The following is an 18267-nucleotide window of genomic DNA, read 5'->3' as shown; positions in this document are numbered from 1 at the left end:
AAACCCCCGCTCACCTTCTTCCTCACTCATACAGAAAATGCCTGCTCCTCTTCTTCCACTCCTATAGAAATCTGCAGCCCTCCTTCTTCCCCACTCGCACTGCCACTAGGCTCGTCTCTGGCTACTCTGCTCAAACCCGTGAGCTCGGCGCGACGCCCACAAGGAAAATGGAGTCGGCTGGCCCCAGCGCCAAGAAGATGAGGCTCCCGCCAGCGGCGACACCGGTTGTAGATCCCGCACCCGGCAGTGTGGGGACAAGCGGCGAGCCCCCCCACATGGATTTGAGGAACCGGTAGAATCTCCGGTGGACCGCATCAGCAATCTCCCGGACGTCATCCTTGAGGAGATCATCTTGCTTCTCCCCACCAAGGATTGCTGCCGCACACAACTCCTCTCAACTCGGTGGCGCCCTCTATGGCGCACCACACCCCTCAATCTCGACTATCGTCAGATATCTGTCCTTCCTGAATTTGATCTCCTCAGAGACATCGTCTCCTCTCACCAGCAGGGCCCCGTTCAATGCCTCTGCGTCCCAACATGCTACCTGCTGTCCATACCCGGCATGGTGGATGCTTGGCTGACATCCCCTGAATTTGAAAAACTCCAGAAATTTGAGTTGTACCATTACCACAAAAGTTTCATACCACGAACACACCAATAATTCGTGCCCACACCACCATTGTCCATCTCACGGTTTTCCTCTCTCCACACCATCACCTTCGCCGGGTGCCATCTACCAGACGAGCTGGTACAAATGCTTCGGCTCCCACTGCTAAAAAAACTTTCGCTTGTTGTGGTTTATCTGTCGGAGGCCTCACTACACAACATCATCCACTCCAGTTGCCCTGCCCTGGAGCGCTTGCTGATTGTCTTGGGAATACAAATCCCTATCAGCTGTCTCCAAATAAAGTCGCTTCACCTTAAAAGCATTGGAATTTGTTTTGAAGGACAACACCTCATCATAGAAGATGCCCTTTCACTTCAAATGTTGCTCCTTGATTATTTTTATAAACCTTCACAAATAACTGTCGTCTCTGCGCCCAAACTAGAGACCTTGGGTGTAATTCATGACCCGTTTAATGATCACAAGAAGTTGGTGTTTGGCTCCTCACTTTTTCAGGTACCGTATATTATCATCTACACATTTGTAATCATAAGCTGCATTTTTCATTTGTGCGCATAAGTTTTATATCATCTTGGAGTACACTTTGGGTACTAATATTATGTTATATGCTCAATGAAGAGTTTGTCTATTGATAGCCTATCAATGCTGCTGGATTATGTCAAGATCTTATATATCAGAATGTTTAGTTTTGATCTGAACACAATTATTGGCTTGCTGTGATGCTTTCGATCTATGGAGAATTTATATATAGAGGTGATGATTTCATGCACATTGAAAGCCCGTATATATTGTACTAGAATTAACCGTTCAGCTGTCATTCTTTCGACATACTATTTTTCCAGACCTTAACTGTTTTCAATATTCATGTCTTCTTAGGCACAACCACATGGAGCAGAACATATAACCAATCGGTGGCGTAATAAGCACCAGGATTTTCTTAGTTCTCATGACATTCGTTTGAGGACAATAACGATGGAAGGATATGCATCCAACCAGGCAAATAGAAGCTTTGTCACATTCTTCCTGTTGAATGCGAGGTTACTATTGTCCATGATGGTTAAGTTTTACCGCAAGAGATTTCTCACGGACGGACATGTTGAACAGCAAAAAAAGAAGTTTCAGGTGAAAAAATGGGCTTCTAAACGTGTTCGGCTTCTATTTACAACAAGTTGTAGTCATCCTGAAATAAATTTTTTTGCACAGAATGTTGATTTTCTAGATCAGACCGATCCATTTGTTTGTCACTGTGAAAAAGAGTGGTTGGGTTAGATGTTACTGCCATGTTCAATCTGGGTTTTGTCTAAAAATTTGATGAACAATTAATCCTTGGACTTTTTGTACCATTTGTAAGCTTGAGTTGCATGTTGTCGCCCTCGTATCCACCTTCCACTACACTGCCGCATCTTCCACGACTGCTGTTTGTTCCCGCCCGAGGCCTCGCCGTCGTTCTCCGCCTTGGTTCACTGCTGTTTGTTCCCGCCCGACTGCTGTTTGTTCCCGTCACTGTCTGTCAACATAGTCAACAACCAAGAGGAATCAGGAGATGACTGTACGTGGAGAGGCTGACAGTAGGGACCCACTAGGGTCATTGCATTACGCAAGCAGGTGTGTCGTTATTACAAGCCAAAAAAATACTTCCTCCTAATTGTTTGACAACTAGGTCCCACGCCATTATCAATATAGTCAATAAACGAGAAAATTACACAATGAGCGGATAACACCAGGGACATGGCAGCTCGCCTAGTTGTTTTTTAGTTTCAGAGATGGAGCTCAACTGCGCGTTGTGTGGGGGTTGTGGCCCGTCTAGCCCACGCTTACGCTTTTATTTAAGCACATGGCGAGCCCAGTTGATATATTTTTTCTTTCTGAAAATGGCTAGCCCGGTTCTTTTTTTTGGAGAATACCAAAACTGAGGCCTACTTGCTTTTCTCAGCCCTCCTGGGCTGCAAATCTTTCAAGACGAGGAGGGATGTAAGTAGTAAGAAATGGGCTTCCCTAGAAAATGGACTATAAGTTGTAAGAAATGGGCTGTAAAATTTTAAACTAAAGTCAACCGACAATTACATTAAAATATCATTTTTTTGGATTTATCTACTTTCTACTCTTATAAAAACCAAAGCCAACTGGCAATTACATTAAAACATCATCTTTTCTCCCACAAGATAAAGTCCATCCAACGACCGTCGTGCTTCTTCAATCTCTGATCTTCGTGCTCCAGCCGCCCAAACCAGCGCCGGCGGGACTGCCTGCTCCCTCCTCCCGTGGCTGGCTGTGCTGCTGCCAGGCCATCCCTCTACCCACCCACACATCCTATTATTTTCCGGCGACGTCAGCCTCACCCCGCAACCGACCAATCAGCGCTCGTACTCCCCTTAGCGTGGGCATCTACTGTGGTGGCTTCGCCGGCTTCGGGTTGTTCCCTTCCTGGGCCTCGCCCTCATCCATCGTGTTTGTGCTCTCCGCGCGGCAAGGTCAACATGGTCAACAAACAACAGCCATCGGAAGAGGCTGACAGTAGGGGCCCACACAAGGAAATGCCTCCTTATTATGCGCAAAATAATGATTCCTCCACCTGGCAGCTGGGACCCACCGGAAGGGCCTCTGTATTTCGCGAAAAAATGTCCCCCCCGCTGTCAGTTCAGACCCACTAACTATATCTTCGCACGCAAGGAAGTGCCTCCTTATTACGCACAAAAAAAAGAATACTCCCCCGGCTAGCTGGAACCCACCATAGTGGGAGGCTAACTTGTAGGCCTACTAAGTTGACGGGGGTAGAGGGCTTTGTCAACTTAGTCAATATGAATGATTCTAGCTCCAGTGACTGTACGATGTCCATCCAACGGTCGTAGTGCTTCTTCAACCTCTGGTCTTCTTGCTCCAGCCGCCCAAAGCAGCGTCGGTCGTGCTGCATGCTCCTGCCTCCCATGGCCGGCTGTGCTGCCGCGGAGGCCTCACCGCCCCTACTATTCCCATCACTGGCCAGGCCCTGCAGCGATGGCAGCCTCACACCGTAGCCGAACCAGTGAACCCTCGTACTCCTCTCCACGTGGGCATGCACTGCCGCGTCTTCCCCGGCTCCGTGTCGTCCCCTTCCTAGGCCTCATTGTCGTCCACCGCCTTGGTGCTCTCGGCACGGCCTGGTCAATGTGGTAAATGAACGACTTCCATTTGGAAGAGTACTGTACGGGGAGAGGCTGGCAACTGGGTCCATGGCCGCAGCAAGGAAGTGCCTCCTTATTACACGGAAAATAATGATTCCTCCACCTAACAGCAGGGACCCACCGGACGGGTGACCGTATTTCATGAAAAAAATGTTTCCTCCCTGACTGTTGGGACCCACCAGCTACATCTTCGCACGCAAGGAAGTGCGTCCATATTACGGGCAAAACAAATGATTCCCCCCTGACTACTGGGACCCACTAGCTACATCTTCGCATGCAAGGAAGTGCCTGACAGTCGGGACTCACCTGGTCAAAGCGTACTAGCGTTGTCATTCTGGTCGCGAACGTGTACATAGTCGATGTAGAGGTGCACACGTGTCGTAGTAGAGGCGCGCACGTGTCGTAGTAGAGGCGCGCACGTAGCATGTACACATACGTACAACAGACAGGGTGCAAGAAAGAAAATACGGCCATGTACGTACATACGGGCGGGGTCTCGAATGCCTACTCGCGCATACGTACGGCCGGGGCTTGTGTACATGGCTGGGTCAGAATGGAGAAACTGCATCGTCATCGTGTTCATGGGGAGCCAACCGGCTGGGTCGAAACGGAATGCGTGGTCGTGTTCATCGGGAGGGCTTGGACGGAAATATCCGATGGAAACGAGGCCTGGCGTACCTTAGAATGGAGGAAACGGTCTTGTGTTCGACTGGCCACGGTCGAAATGGGATCCTGTTCATTGGGAGGGGCCTGGTGTACCACAAAACGGAGGAAACGGACTTCTGTTGGACCTCCTACGGTTGAAACGGGGTCTTGTTGATCGGGAGGGGTGTGGCGTACCGCAAAATGGAGGAAACAGACTTGTGTTGGAGCGCTACGGTCGAAATGGGGGTCCTGTTCATCGGGAGGAGTGTGGCGTACCGCAAAACGGGACTCCACGGGATATTGTTCATCTCCACCGTCGACCTCCTTCAGCCTCCACATGCGACTGTTCATCCACGGGCTCCTGTTCATCCAGCCGCCACTGTGCGCTCCTCCACCGGCTACTGTTCAACCAGCCCTCTCCATGGGCTACTATTCATCCAGCCCTCCATCGGCTACTTTTCAACCTTCCCTCCACGGGGTCCTGTTCATCCATGCCCAACCGGCTCGATCGATCGGGGTCCTATTCATCCAACGGCAACACCACGAGGTCCTGTTCATCCAACCCCCACCGGGAACTGTTCATCCCCCCCAACAACGCTCACTGTTCATCCAGAGGCAGCATCGACCGACTTCAGTTACCAGCAGTAGCAAAGGAATCGCTCGATCGGGTTCAGTTAACCGCCATCGATCGATCGCTCGGGTTCAGTAACACGTAGCCTGCAGTGCAATCACTCGGGTTCAGTTAGGCAATGCCTTGCTCGGGTTCAGTTAAAGCCCAATGCCTCGCACCCACGTGTGTGCGTGTACGAGAGAAACGTGCATCGCTTGGCCCCCGACCACCCACCGTAACCGGGAACACCCCGATATTGCCCTTGCTTCTACCATGTTTTTTCCATCATGGACAGCCCAAAGAATGTCATGCAGCTGCGTCTCCAGCCCGCCCAGGACGAAAAGCCCATTTTCTGTCATGATTTTTTGTCATAGAAGTAGGAGCCCACCACATCTATGATGGTACCGGGTTTTGTCACAATTATCGTCATAGAAGTGCCATAAGCATGACAGAAAATATTTCCGGCCCAAAATGTCACATATGTGTCTTTTTTTGTAGTGCCTTAAATGGATATTTCTTAAAGAAGAGTTGTATATGATGCAACCAGAAGGTTTTGTTGATCCTAAAGGTACTAACAAGGTGTGCAAGCTCCATCAATCCATCTATGGACTGGTGCAAGCATCTCAGAGTTGGAATATACGCTTTGATGAGTTGATCAAAGCATATAGTTTTATGCAGACTTGCGGTGAAGCCTGTATTTACAAGAAAGTGAGTGGGAGCACTACAGCCTTTCTGATAAGTATATGTGAATGACATATTGTTGATCAGAAATGATGTAGAAATTTCTGGAAAGCATAAAGGAGAGTTTGAAAGGACATTTTCAAAGAAAGACCTTGGTGAAGCTACTTACATATTGGGCATCAAGATCTATAGAGATACATCAAGACGCTTGATAAGATTTTTCAATGAGTACATACTTTGACAATATTTTGAAAGAGTTCAAAATGGATCAGTCAAAGAAGGAGTTCTTGACTGTATTACAAGGCGTAAAGTTGAGTAAGGCTCAAAGCCCGACCACGACAGAAGATAGAAATAGAATGAAAGTCATTCCCTATGCCTCAGTCATAGGTTCTATAAAGTATGCCATGCTATGTATCAAACCAGTTGTGTGCCTTGCTATGAGTTTGGCAAGGGGGTACGATAGTGATCCAGGAGTGGATCACTATATAGCAGTCAAAGTTATCCTTATTTACCTAAGAGGGCAAAGAAAGTATTTCTCGGTTATGGAGGTGATAAAGAGTTCGTCGTAAAGAGTTACGTCAATGCAAGATTTTACACCGATCCAGATGACTCTAAGTCTGAATCTGGATACATATTGAAAGTGGGAGCAATTAGCTAGAGTAGCTCCATGCAGAGCATTGTAGACATAGAATATTTGCAAAATACATACGGATCTGAATGTGACAGACCCGTTGACTAAACTTCTCTCATGAGCAAAACATGATCACACCTTAGTACTCTTTGGGTGTTAATCACATAGCGATGTGAACTAGATTATTGACTCTAGTAAACCCTTTGGGTGTTGGTCACATGGCAATGTGAACTATGGATGTTAATCACATATAGATGCGAACTATTGGTGTTAAATCACATGCCGATGTGAACTAGATTATTGACTCTAGTGCAAGTGGGAGACTGAAGGAAATATGCCCTAGAGGCAATAATAAAGTTGTTATTTATATTTCCTTATATCATGATAAATGTTTATTATTCATGCTAGAATTTTATTAACTGGAAACTTAGTACATGTGTGAATACATAGACAAAACATAGTGTCCCTAGTATGCCTCTACTAGACTAGCTCGTTAGTCAAAGATGGTTATGTTTCCTAACCATAGACATGTGTTGTCATTTGATGAATGGGATCACATCATTAGGAGAATGATGTGATGGACAAGACCCATCCGTTAGCTTAAGCATTATGTTCGTTATAGTTTCATTGCTATTTCTTTCTTCGTGACTTATACATGTTCCTCAGACTATGAGATTACGCAACTCCCGAATACCGGAAGAACACCTTGTGTGCTATCAATCGTCACAACTTAACTGGGTGGTTATAAAGATTCTCTACAGGTGTCTCCAAAGGTGTTTGTTGGGTTGTCATAGATCGAGATTAGGATTTGTCACTCCGTGTTTCAGAGAGGTATCTCTAGGCCCTCTCGGTAATGCTCATCACTATAAGCCTTGCAAGCAATGTGACTAATGAGTTAGTTGCGGGAGGAAGCATTATGGAACGAGTAAAGAGACTTGCCGGTAACAAGATTGAACTAGCTATGATGATACCGATGATCTAATCTCGGGCAAGTAACATGCCGATGACAAAGGGAACAACTTATGTTGTTATGCGGTTTGACTGATAAAGATCTTCGTAGAATATGTAGGAGCCAATATGAGCATCCAAGTTCCGTATTGGTTATTCATCGGACATGTGTTTTGGTCATGTCTACATAGTTCTCGAACCCGTAGGGTCCGCATGCTTAACGTTCGATGAGATTTGTATTATGAGTTATGTGTTTTGATGACCGAAGTTTGTTCGGAGTCCTGGATGAGATCACAGACATGACGAGGGGTCTCTAAATGGTTGAGACATAAAATTGATATATTGGAAGGCTATATTCAGACATCGGAATGGTTCTGGAGAAGTTCAGGTATTTTCCGGAGTACCGGAAGGTTACCGGAACCCGCCGGGGAGTTGTTGGGTCTTAGTGGGCCTTAGTGGGAAGAGGAGGCAGCGGCCAGGAGGTGGTGCCCCCTTCCCCAAGCACAGTCCAAATTGGAGAAGGGGTTGGCGGCGCGGCCACCTTCTCCCTTCCTTTCCTCCTCTCCTCTAGGTGGAATCCTACTAGGACTTGGAGTCCTAGTACTAGGACTTGGAGTCCTAGTAGGACTCCCCTCTCCTGGTGCGCCCTGCAAGGGCTGGCCAGCCTCCCCCTCCCTCCTTTATATACGGGGGCAAGGGTCCACCCTAGAACACACCAAGTTTTGCCTTAGCCGTGTGGGGTGCCCCCCTCTACAGTTACACACCTCGATCATATCGATGTAGTGCTTAGGCGAAGCCCTGCGCCAGTAACATCATCATCACCGTCGCCACATCATTGTGTCGACGGAACTCACCCTCGTCCTCAACTAGATCAAGAGCACAAGGGACATCATCGAGCTGAACGTGTGCTGAACGCGGAGGTGCCGTATGTTCGGTACTTGGATCAGTTGGACCGCGAAGACGTTCGACTACATCAACCGCGTTGCTAAATGCTTCTGCTTTCGGTCTACGAGGGTACATGGACACACTCTCCCCTCTCGTTGCTATGCATCTCCTAGATAGATCTTGCATGATCGTAGGATTTTTTTTGAAATACTATGTTCCCAACAACAAACACACCGCAAAAGACTTACATCATATGGATCTCCAAGAGACCATTGTATTGATAATCAAGAGAGAGAGAGAGAGAGAGAGAGAGGAAGCCATCTAGCTACTAACTACGGACCCGCGGGTCTACAAAGAACTACTCACGCATCATAGGAGAGGCACCAATGGAAGTGGTGAACCCGTCCATGACGGTGTCTAGATTGGGTCTGGTGGTTCTGGACTCTGTAGCGACTAGATCAAAATTTCGTCGACTCCCCTAGGCTTTCTAGAATATTGTGGTATTTATAGAGCAAAGAGGCGGTTCGGGGGGCACCCGAGGTGGGCAGCACCCACCTGGGCGCGCCTGGGCCTCCTGGCGCGCCCTCGTGGGTGCTGCTCCCCTCGACTAGACCCCCATGTGCTTCCTTGGCCCACTGGCTTTCTTCTGGCCCAAAAAAATCCTCCAGGAGTTTCATTGCGTTTGGTCTCCGTCTGATATTGATTTCCTACAATGTAAAAAACATGCAGAAAACAACAACTGGCACTGGGCACTATGTCAATTGGTTAGTACCAAAAAACGATGTAAAATGACTATAAAATGATCGTAAAACATCCAAGAATGATAATATAACAGCATGGAACAATCAAAAGTTATAGATACGTAGGAGACGTGTCAGCATCCCCAAGCTTAATTCCTGCTCGTCCTCGAGTAGGTAAATGATAAAAATAGAATTTTTGATGTGGAATGCTGCCTAACATGTTCATCACATTCTTTTCTTTATAGCATGGACATACGAACTTTTATATGATTCAAAGCAATAGTCTAGTTTTGACATGAAGACTCTAATACTCAAGCATACCAACAAGCAACCATGTCTTCCAAAATATCAACACCAAAGCAAGTTATCCCTAGCCCATCATGCTCAATCATTGATCCATTCATGAAACACACTCGAATGTTAGCTACACCCAATGTTCAAATACGATCATAGTGCCCCTTAGTTGGTGCTTTATAAGAGAAGATGGAGACTCAAATTCAAAATAAAAATTGCATAAGTAAAAGAAAGGACCTTCGCGGAGAGAAGTAGGGATTTGTAGAGGTGCCAGAGCTCAAAGCTTAAATTGAGAGATAAAATTATTTTTTAGAGGCATACTTTTCCTACCAACGAAAATGACTTGGAGCATCCCAAAACTTTCGATGCTAGATACATCATAGGCGGTTCCCGAACAGAAAATAAAGTTTATTCCTTTTTCCACCATAACTTTCACTTTCCATGGCTAACCGTATCCACGGGTGCCCTCCATAGCAACACTTTCCAAGGAATTTATTATTTGACAACATAAAGTAAATTTATTTATTCATTTCGGTACTAGGCATCCCTAGTACCTTTGCCGTACTCTCATGCAATGACAAGTGAATAAACACTCATCGTGAGAATAACACATCTAGCATGGAAAATATTGGCTACCCTTTACCGCCTCACGAGTAGTAGAGCACACAAAAGAGAAATTTATTTTGAACATTAGAGATGGCACATGCAAATTTTCTTAGAACGGCATTGAAATACCGCATATAGGTAGGTATAATGGACTCATAAGGCAAAACTGGTTTAAAGGGTTTTGGATGCACAAGTAGTGATCATACTTAGTGCAAAATGAAGGCTAGTGCTACCTCTTGAGCATTTGTTGGTTTTCCCTTGAAGAGGAAAGGGTGATGCAGCAAAGTAGCGTAAGCATTTCCCTCAGTTTTGAGAACCAAGGTATCAATCTAGTAGGAGATCAAGTCACCTAGTACCTGCACAAACGATCAAGGACCTTGCAACCAATGCGATAAAGGGGTTGTCAATCCCTTCACGGTCACTCGCAAAAGTGAGATCTGATAAAGATGGTAAAGTAAATATTTTGGTATTTTTGTTGTAAGATTGGAAAGTAAAGATTGCAAAATAGTAAACGAGATGCGGAAGGGATGTAATATAATATAAAAGAGACCCCGAGGGCCATAGGTTTCAATAGTGGCTTCTCTCAAGATAGCATGTATTACGGTGGGTGAACAAATTACTGCCGAGCAAGTGATAGAAAAGCGCATAATTATGAAGATATCTAAGGCAATGATCATGAACATAGGCATCACGTCCATGTCAAGTAGACCAAAACGATTCTGTATCTACTACTATTACTCCACACATCGACCGCTATCCAGCATGCATCTAGAGTATTAAGTTCATAAGAATGGAGTAACGGATTAAGCAAGATGACATGATGTGGTGGGATAAACTCAAGAAATATGATATAAACCTCATCTTTTTATCCTCAATGGCAACAATAGAATACGTGCCTTGCTGCCCCTACTGTCACTGGGAAAGGACACCGCAAGATTGAACCCAAAGCTAAGCACTTCTCCCATTGCAAGAAAGATCAATCTAGTAGGCCAAACTAAACTGATAATTCGAAGAGACGTGCAAAGATATCAAATCATGCATATAAGAATTCAGAGAAGAACCAAATAATATTCATAGATAATCTTGTTCATAAATCCACAAGTCATCGGATCTCGGCAAACACACCGCAAAAGAGTATTACATCAAATAGATCTCCAAGAACATCAAGGAGAACTTTGTATTGAGAATCAAAGAGAGAGAAGAAGCCATCTTGCTAATAACTATGGACCCAAAGGTCTGTGGTAAACTAATCATGCTTCGTCGGAGAGGCTATGGTGTTGATGTAGAAGCCCTCCATGATCGATTCCCCTTCCGGCAGATCGCCGAAAAAGGTCCCAAGATGGGATCTCACGGGTATAGAAGGTTGCGGCAGTGGAAAAGTGGTTTCGTGGATCTCCCTGATGTTTCTAGGGTATAAGAGTATATATAGGTGAAAGAAGTACGTCGGTGGAGCTACGAGGGGCCCACGAGGGTGGGGGCGTGCCTACCCCCCCTGGGCGCACCCTCCTGATTCGTGGCTTCCTCGTGGCGTTCCATACTTCTACTCCAAGTCTTCTGGATTGCTTTCAGTCCAAGAAAGATCATCGCGAAGGTTTCATTCCATTTGGACTCCATTTGGTATTCCTTTTCTGCAAAACTGTAAAATATGCAAAAAAAATAGAAACTGGCACTGGGCCTCTGGTTAATAGGTTAGTCCGAAAAATAAAATAAAAGAGCATATTAAAGCCCATTAAACATCCAAAACAGATAATATAATATCATGGAACAATAAAAAATTATAGATATGTTGGAGACGTATCAAGCATCCCCAAGCTTAATTCCTGCTCGTCCTCAAGTAGGTAAATGATAAAAATAGAATTTTTGATGTGAAATGCTACCTAGCATACTTATCAATGTAATTTTATTTATTGTGGCATGAATGTTCAAATCCGAAAGATTCAAGACAAAAGTTTAATATTGACATAAAAAATAATAATTCTTCAAGCATTCTAACAAAGCAATCATGTCTTCTCAAAATAACCTAGCCAAACAAAGTTCATCCCTACAAAATCATATAGTTTGGCTTCTCCATCTTCATCACACAAAGTATTTCAAATCATGCACAACCCCGGTTTCAGTCAAGCACTTGTTTATACTTTAGTATTCTCAAACTTTTTCAACTTTCACGCAATACATGAGCGTGAGCCATGGACATAGCACTATAGGTGGAATAGAGTGGTGGTTGTGGAGAATACAAAAAGGAGGAAGATGGTCTGACATCAACTAGGTATATTAATGGGCTATGGAGATGCCCATCAATAGATATCAATGTGAGTGAGTAGGGATTGCCATGTAACGGATGCACTAGAGCTATAAATGTATGAAAGCTCAAAAAAAGAAACTAAGTGGGTGTGCATCCAACTTGCTTGCTCACGAAGACCTAGGGCATTGTGAGGAAGCCAATTATTGGAATATACAAGCCAAGTTCTATAACAAAAATTCCCACTAGTATATGAAAGTGACAAAATAAAAGACTCTATCATGAAGATCATGGTGCTATTTTGAAGCACAAGTGTGGAAAAGGATAGTAGCATTGTCCCTTCTCTCTTTTTCTCTCTTTTTTCGTTGGCTTCTTTGGCTTTTTTTTTATTTCCTCAGACGGGACAATGCTCTAATAATGGTGATCATCACACTTTTATTTATTTACAACTCAAGGATTACAACTTGATACTTAGAACAAAATATGACTCTATATGAATGCCTCCGGCAGTGTACCAGGATGTGCAATGAATCAAGAGTGACATGTATGAAAAAATTATGAATGGTGGCTCTGCCACAAATACGATGTCAACTACATGATCATGCAAGGCAATATGACAATGATGGAGCGTCTCATAATAAATGGAATGGTGGAAAGTTGCATGGCAATATATCTCGGAATGGCTATGGAAATGCCATAATAGGTAGGTATGGTGGATGTTTTGAGGAAAGTAAATGGCGAGTTTATGGTACCGGCGAAAGTTGCATGGTACTAGAGAGGCTAGCAATGGTGGAAGGGTGAGAGTGCGTATAATCCATGGACTCAACATTAGTCATAAAGAACTCACATACTTATTGCAAAAATCTACAAGTCATCAAAACCAAGAACTACGCGCATGCTCCTAGGGGAAGGGTTGGTAGGAGTTAACCATCGCGCGATCCCGACCTCCACACATAAGGAAGACAATCAAAGAAACACCTCATGCTTCAAATTTGTTACACAACGGTTACCACATGTGCATGCTACGGGACTTGCAAACCTTAACACAAGTATTTCTAAAATTCACAATTACTTTACTAGCATGACTCTAATATCACCATCCTCATATCTCAAAACAATCATCAAGAATCAAACTTCTCATAGTATTCAATGCACTTTATATGAAAGTTTTTATTATACCCATCTTGGATGCCCATCATATTAGGACTAGTTTTATAGCCAAAGCAAATTACCATGTTGTTCTAAAAGACTCTTAAAATAATATAAGTGAAGCATGAGAGATCAATAATTTCTATAAAATAAAACCACCACCATGCCCTAAAAAGATATAAGTGAAGCACTAGAGCAATATTGACTATCTCAAAAGATATAAGTGAAGCACATAGAGTATTCTAATAAATTCCGATTCATGCGTGTCTCTCCCAAAAGGTGCGTACAGAAAGGATGATTGTGGTAAACTAAAAAGCAAAGACTCAAATCATACAAGACGCTCCAAGAAAAACACATATCATGTGGTGAATAAAAAAATAGCCTCAAGCAAAGTTACCGATAGATGAAGACGAAAGAGGGGATGCCTTCCGGGGCATCCCCAAGCTTAGGCTTTTGGTTGTCCTTGAACTTTACCTTGGGGGGCCTTGGGCATCCCCAATCTTAGGCTCTCCACTCCTTATTCCAAAATCCATCAAATCTTTACCCAAAAACTTGAAAACTTCACAACACAAAACTTCAACAGAAAATCTCATGAGCTCCATTAGTATAAGAAAAAAAACCACCACTTTAAGGTACTATAATGAACTCATTCTTTATTTATTTTGGTGTTAAACCTACTGTATTCCAGCTTCTCTATGGTTCATACCCCCCCCCCACCGATACTACTCATAGATTCATCAAAATAAGCAAACAACACACGAAAAACAGAATCTGTCAAAAACAAAACAGTCTGTAGAAATATGTAACTTTAGGATACTTCTGTAACTCTAAAAATTCTGAAATAAATTGGTGGACGTGAGGAATTTGTATATTAATCATTTGCAAAAATAATCAACCTAAAAGAACTCTCCAGTAAAAAAATTATAGCTATTCTTGTGAGCACAAAAGTTTCTGTTTTTTACAGCAAGATCGCAAAGACTTCACCCAAGTCTTCCCAAAGGTTCTACTTGGAACAAACACTAATTAAACATAAAACCACATCTAAACATAAGCTAGATGAATTATTTACTGCTAAACAGGAGCAAAAAGCAAAGAACAAAAATAAAATTGGTTTGCCTCCCAACAAGCGCTATCGTTTAACGCCCCTAGCTAGGCATAAAAACACGAATAGATCTTGGTATTGCCATCTTTGGTTTTTACTCTTTTGAGGAAATTTTGTTCAGATCCGGGAAATTCTTTAGGATTTCCCTCATATTCAGAATTTTTTAGATCTAAAGCATCCATCCGTTTATTACAAAGGGTAATCAACATATTCATACGGTGGATATTCCCACTGACATTTTTGAGAGGTTCAAGCGATTTTTGCAAAATTTTAACTACCTCACAAAGTTTTTCAAAAGTACGAGCTCCCTTGTGGGTTTGGGGTAAACCCGAAGGTGGAGGTGATATACCACCTACTCCTTCTAGAATTTCATAAGCGACGTTGGGATCAATTTCGATAAATTTTCCTTTGGAGGCGAAATCCAAGAGTTGCCTATGAGGCAAGGTTAATCCAACGTAAAAATTACAGAGTAAGATTTTAAAATCTCCTTGCATGGTGCAATTATGATAATATTATGTTATCCTATACCAAGCATCCTTTATATTTTCTCCTTGTTTCTGCTTGAGGTGAAAAACTTCAAAATCAGGAGACAACGGAGGGGAAGAAGAGCTAGACATGGGCAAAAAGAGAGGAAAGGCGAACGGGAGAAGGGCGGAGAAAAGGCAAAGGTTTTCGAAAATCATTTTAGAATTGGGGAGAGGAAAACGAGAGGCGAATGGCAAATAATGTAATGCGAGGGAGAAGAGTTTATGATGGGTACTTGGTATGGCTTGACTTGACGTAGATCTCCCCGGCAACGGCGCCAGAGATCCTTCTTGCTACCTCTTGAGCATGTGTTGCTTTTCCCTTGAAGAGGAAAAGGTGATGCAGCAAAGTAGCGTAAGCATTTCCCTCAGTTTTAAGAACCAAGGTATCAATCCAGTAGGAGACGACGAACGAGTCACCTAGTACCTGCACAAACAATCAAGAACCTTGCAACCAACGGATAAAGGGGCTGTGAATCCCTTCACGGTCACTTGCAAAAGTGAGATCTGATAAAGATAGTAAAGTAAATATTTTTGGTATTTTTTTTGTATATATTGGAAAGTAAAGATTGCGAAATAGTAAACAAGATGCGAAAGAGATGTAATATATTAGAAAAAAGACCCGGGGGCCATAGGTTTCACTAGTGGCTTCTCTCAAGATAGCATGTATTACGGTGCGTGAACAAATCACTTTCGAGCAATTGATAGAAAAGCGCATAATTATGAAGATATCTAAGGCAATGATCATGAACATAGGCATCATGTCCGTGTCAAGCAGACCAAAATGATTCTACATCTACTACTATTACTCCACACATCAACCGCTATCCAACATGCATCTAGAGTATTAAGTTCATAAGAACGGAGTAACGCATTAAGCAAGATGACATGATGTAGAGGGATAAACTGAAGCAATATGATATAAACCCCATCTTTTTATCTCGATGGCAACAATACAATATATGCCTTGCTGCCCCTACTATCACTAGGAAAGGACACTGCAAGATTGAACCCAAAGCTAAGCACTTCTTCCATTGCAAGAAAGATCAATCTAGTAGGCCAAACTAAACCGATAATTTGAAGATACTTGCAAAGATATCAAATCATACATATAAGAATTCATAGAAGAACCAAATAATATTCATAGATAATCTTGTTCATAAATCCACAATTCATCGGATCTCGGCAACACCGCAAAAGAGTATTACATCAAATAGATCTCCAAGAACATCGAGGAGAACTTTGTATTGAGAATCAAAGAGAGAGAAGAAGCCATCTAGCTAACAACTATGGACCCAAAGGTTTGTGGTAAACTACTCACGCTTCATCGGAGAGGCTATGGTGTTGATGTAGCAGCCCTCCATGATCGATTCCCCTTCTGGTAGATCGCCGGAAAAGGCCCTAAGATGGGATCTCATGGGTACAGAAGGTTGCGGCGGTGGAAAAGTGGTTTCGTGGCTCTCCCTAACGTTTCTAGTGTATAAGAGTATATATAGGCGAAAGAAGTACGTTGGTGGAGCTACGAGGGGCCCATGAGGGGGGTACCCTCCTGCCTCGTGGCTTCCTTGTGGCATTCCAGACTTCTACTCCAAGTCTCCTGGATTGCTTTGGGTCCAAGAAAGATCATCGCGAAGGTTGCATTCCATTTGGACTCCGTTTAGTATTCCTTTTCTGCAAAACTCTAAAATAGGCAAAAAAATAGAAACCGGCACTGGGCCTCCGGTTAATAGGTTAGTCCTAAAAATAATATAAAAGAGCATATTAAAGCCCATTAAATATCCAAAACAGATAATATAATAGCATGGAACAATCAAAAATTATAGATACGTTGGAGACGTATCAGCTAGCAAAAAGATTGAGAAGCGACCAACCAAAAAGCAAAAAATCTCGTACCCAAGCATTAAGCATAAGTAACACCGAATAATGCACCATAAGTAGGATATAAATTTCATTGCATAACTATTGACTTTCGTGCTTGCGTAGGGAATCACAAACCTTAACATCAATATTCTTACTAAAGCACAATTACTCATCAACATGACTCACATATCATATCATCCTATCTTTTTTTTAACCAAAGAACAGTAGGGTAAACCACCTACTGTGTGTCATTTTCATTTATTATGAGCATATCCAAAGTACATAATTTAGTGGTTGTTGGGGAAACAACCAAGTAGGAACAAACAAGGGGGAGGAGACTAATCTAATTATTGAAAAATTAAATATTGTCTATCCAAGATGACATGCCCTCTTTTAAAGTGGGCTTAGCTCTCAGCATGGTCATTTGGAAATATCTGACAAAATCATTTTTGCAATCATTTATTGAGCAAGGTATCCCTTCAAAGATTATCCCATTCCTTTGGTTCCATATGCATATATCGTCCGATCTCAAAACCATTACTAAGAATCAAGTTTATTTTGTCCAATGATCTTCATGAAAGTTTTTATTATATCCTCCTTAGATATCTATCACTTTGGGACTATTTTCATTTGTTGCTTTTGATAAGCTAAAACAAATATAAGTGAAGATCTTGAGCATAATTTTTTTCTTTCTCTCAAAATAATCTAAGTGAAGCAGGAGAGAATTTCTTAAAAATTTACTAACTCCCAAATAAATCTAAGTGAAGCATGAGAGCATTTCTTCAAAATTAACAAAGCACACCGTGCTAAAAAAGATATAAGTGAAGTACTAGAGCAAGTCCATGGCTCTAAAAATTGAAGTGAAGCATAGGAGCAAGCATAGCATAATTTTTGGCTCTCTTTAAAGGGTGTGTCCAGCAACTATTAATCACTTAAAACACAAAGAAAAACATACAAATACTCATATCATACAAGACGCTCCAAGAAAAACTCATATCATGTGACGAATAAAAATATAGTTTCAAGTAAAATACCGATGGTCGTTAGAAGAAAGCGGGGATGCCACTCGGGGGCATCCCCCAGCTTAGTTGCTTGATAATTCTTTGAGTATTATATTGGGGTGCCTCGGGCATCCCCAAGCTTAGCCTTTTGCTTATCCTTATTCCTTCATCTATCGTAAGATAACCCAAAACTTGAAAACTTCAATCACACAAAACTCAAGCAAAACCTTCGTGAGATCCGTTAGTATAAGGAACCAAACCACTACTATAAGTACTTTAGCAAACCTATTTTATTTTGTTTTTGCATTATATCTACTGTATTCTAACTTTTCTATCGCAAAAACTCATCAAATAAAACCATAGAATCATCAAAACAAGCACACAACGCAAAGAAAACAGAATCTGTCAAAAACAGAACAGTCTGTAGCAATCTGAAAATTTCGAATACTTCTTTAAATCCAAAAATTATGAAATAAATTGGTGGACGTGAGGAATTTGTCTATTAATCCTCTTCAAAAGGAATCAACTCAAAATCACTCTTCTGTAAAAAATGACAATGAATCTCG

This window comes from Triticum dicoccoides, chromosome 7B (assembly GCF_002162155.2).
Source record: "Triticum dicoccoides isolate Atlit2015 ecotype Zavitan chromosome 7B, WEW_v2.0, whole genome shotgun sequence".
Lineage (NCBI taxonomy): Eukaryota > Viridiplantae > Streptophyta > Magnoliopsida > Poales > Poaceae > Triticum > Triticum dicoccoides.
Note: the sequence above shows the minus strand (reverse complement) of the source record.